Source organism: Palaemon carinicauda, chromosome 1 (genome assembly GCF_036898095.1).
Source record: "Palaemon carinicauda isolate YSFRI2023 chromosome 1, ASM3689809v2, whole genome shotgun sequence".
Taxonomy (NCBI): Eukaryota; Metazoa; Arthropoda; class Malacostraca; order Decapoda; family Palaemonidae; genus Palaemon; species Palaemon carinicauda.
Window position 1 is genome coordinate 52,443,754 of NC_090725.1, and position 3,783 is coordinate 52,447,536.

The window sequence follows — 3,783 nt, forward strand, 5'->3', positions numbered from 1 at the left end:
CAAGGAAACAAATCTTCAAGCAAAGTATGCATATATATATATATATATATATATATATATATATATATATATATATATATATATATATATATATATATATTGTGGGTGCTTGTCTTTGTGCGGCTGTCATTGTATGTATATATCAGACTTGAGATTTGTCCTAAAGAAAACAGTTTCAGAAGTTTAAATGGATTGTACCAACCGTGTGTCACACAATTGTACATAATTCCTTTTGTATATATTATGCTTGTATCTGCGCTCTTCCCTCGCACTAAAAAGAACCTGAATGATCATGTCTCCGGTTTTGCTCTGTATCATTGTCTGTCTCTCGAACATGTCACGTCCTGTTGCCTTGAGGTTTTGTATATAAAGGAGAGTGTTCCTTAATAAACAACTCAGTCGTTTCCAATCTGCCTTTGAGTTCACACCCTTACTCGGCGCCGTCACATTGGTGACCCCGGAGTGACTCGCTCCTCCCCCCCCACTCCACCTCTCACCGTTACTATGACGCCGTCAACGCATACCTTCTGCAGCAGTACTCGCCGTCGCCAGCCGCCCGTATAGCAACGCCTTTTCAGCTCTCTCAACAACCGTTGGGGGACCAAAGGGCTTTGCTCACCCTCGGGAAAATGACCAGTATCACTCCCCTGCAACCTGCCGCAGACAACTCTCCTCGTGAGGTGAACCTACCTCGTGCCCTTATGGACAGCCACTTCATGACCTTCAAAACCTCCATCAACGCCTCCACTCGTGACGAAGAGGACACCTATTCAACTTCAACCGAAGCTGACGTGAATGCTGTAGGACATACACGCCTATGAATGCCGTAGGACATACACGCCTATGAACGCCGTAGGCCTATGAATGCCGTAGGACACACACGCCTATGAATGCCGTAGGACACACTCGCCTATGAATGCCGTAGGACACACACGCCTATGAATGCCGTAGGAAACACTTGCCTACCCCGTGACGAGCCGGAGCGGCAACACAGCCACCCATCATCCATCACCACCACTCGCTCGCACTCGCACCCCAACCAACGACTTCTACAGCCACTCACTGCCGCTAATCGGCGCAGTTTCTACTACTATCTCTCCAGATTCAGGGCACCTATTTAACATGTTCAGTATGTCATTTTTAGAGGGGGAGCCATGTACCAACCGTGTGTCACACAATTGTACATAATTCCTTTTGTATATATTATGCTTGTATCTGCGCTCTTCCCTCGCACTAAAAAGAACCTGAATGATCATGTCTCCGGTTTTGCTCTGTATCATTGTCTGTCTCCCGAACATGTCACGTCCTGTTGCCTTGAGGTTTTGTATATAAAGGAGAGTGTTCCTTAATAAACAACTCAGTCGTTTCCAATCTGCCTTTGAGTTCACACCCTTACTCGGCGCCGTCACAGGATGGTCCCATATTTCGGGAAACTCTTCCATCTCCCACCCATTCTTCCCTGCTCTAGATTTCTTTATTGTATAATTTTCGAGAACAACGCTGACGTTGAGAGAGAGAGAGAGAGAGAGAGAGAGAGAGAGAGAGAGAGAGAGAGAGAGAGATGTTGATATCGTTTTTGTCCTTTGAAATGTTTGGAAAAGAAAGAGATTGCAAGGGAAGAAATATAAACATTGGTTTGATATCAAGATAAATCACCGTCGATTCTGTGTTTGATTCACACACTCACGCACACATGCTCACTGAAACACGTACACACACACACATGAAAAGAGAAGGTGCCTACGATTCTGGCTGATGAGAACGGAAATAGCACTTTAGACCTAAGTTTTGCTGTACGAAATATTTTTTTTTTGTATTGCGCAAGATTTAATATATATAAGAATGAAGTAGTGGTCAGAAAGTAAAGATAACTATTATGAATCTCATATATTATTTCATGGAGATTAGCGATCCTGTGATTTTTTCTTCCTTTTTTGTAATTTTCTTTTCCCAGAATCTCACATCATTGGATTTTTGTGGAGATAAGAAGTTTCACATTGTTTTTTTCCTTTAAGCCTTTTTCCATCCTTGTGAAACAAAACCCAGTTAATTAAAGATATAAATATTTCTCATATAAAGATGATCCCTTCTGTTTTCCTTCATAACGCCTCATTGGGCTATGAACAGACTTCATTCTCTATCAATCCCTTGCTTTGTTTCCCTTTTGTAATGCAAATGTGTACATTTTACAAAGTCTTCTAAGTTATACAGCTGTTATCGTACAGAGTTAGTAAGAGATAAGTTCTCTTAATTTCCATTGCGGTATTTTTACAATTATTCTTATTTTTGTTCTTGTTACTGATTGCTTATTATTGTTTGTTTTTGTGTTTGTGTTTGTCTCACAAGATGTAAAGGTAATAAGGAAATCTCGTACCGATACCTGCAGTTGATATCTGGAAATCACGTAATACATTTATGCAATTGTACTCAACATTGCTTTCCTTTTCTCGGTCCTCTTGACACTTTTATATAAACAACGATATATCTAATCTCTTGGTATGTACTCTCTAATTCTTATTACGAATTCTAAGAGGATTAACACTCAAATATGAAAAGGATTTTTTGAAAGGACCATTCAAGATATTGATGGCTTCTTGAACTAACTATTGAGCATATACTGTATAAATGGTGGGCTGTATTTCTACGCTAATAAAAAAAAAACGTAATTTTTATCGGAAATTCTCCGTAAATATATACTGTTCTCAGCCGTATTTCAGTAAATACAGACGACCGTGATTTTCCTCGTAATTTGTTATTATCTTTTACGCGTTAGTGACGGTAATATGAATTATTGTCAATACAGCCGTTTCCAAATTGGTATGTGCCTGACAACATAAATTCCACGATTTTTACTATTTTGTACCGCATATTTTTTACAAATGTAAGTAGTTTACATGGCCAATAAAAAGAAAACTTAAACGAATTTGGATGAAATTTATTTCATGCAATTTTTCAGGTTGCCGTAATATTTCTGCCCTCATTTAATTGCAGAACAAAGCCGTTGCATTTCTGAATTAGTTAAATAAATCAATGAAATGAAGACCCTAATCATTTTCTAAATCCTTAAACTCCTCCCATTGCACGTGTCACTTGAAAAAGGAGAAGCAGGGATAAAAGATTTGATACAATGCTTACTAATTCCGGACGGGTTCATTTCAGCTTTCAACATTAAAGCATTCTGCTTATATTAAGTGAGATTTAAAGATATGAAAAGAATTTATAGAAGAATATGTTCTTATAATTTTATATCGCCGAGAGATAAAAAGTCTAAACATTACTTGTTGATAATAAAAAAAGGAAAATAATGTATTTCAAAGGATTATTGTGTTCAGTGTTTCATCTTTTCATTATTTGAGTAACTGATCACCTTTAGACTTGGCATAAACATTCTTTTTTCTGTTATACAGAAATATGTCGTTAGAACGCTATTTTTACTTTTGATGAGTGTAAAAAAGAAAGGAGGATTTCTCATAATAGCTGGCATTTCCAGGAATGGAGTGCTTTGCCTGAAGGACTGTCTAATGAGTAATATATAAGGAAACATTTTTCCTCAGATTATGTATCTGTGTTTCCAGTGTGAAATGTAGATTATTTTGATCTCTGAAAAAAACTCTAGATAATAAAAGGCTTATTATATTTCCCTTTGGCATTTCTAGTGTTCAACATTTGTTACAGGTTTTATGTAAATCTCTTGGATAAGATTGACATAGAAAATAGAAAATTAATATCAGTGATTTTTACTTCGCATTTTTGTTCATTACTGCTTCACAGAAGATTTAAAAA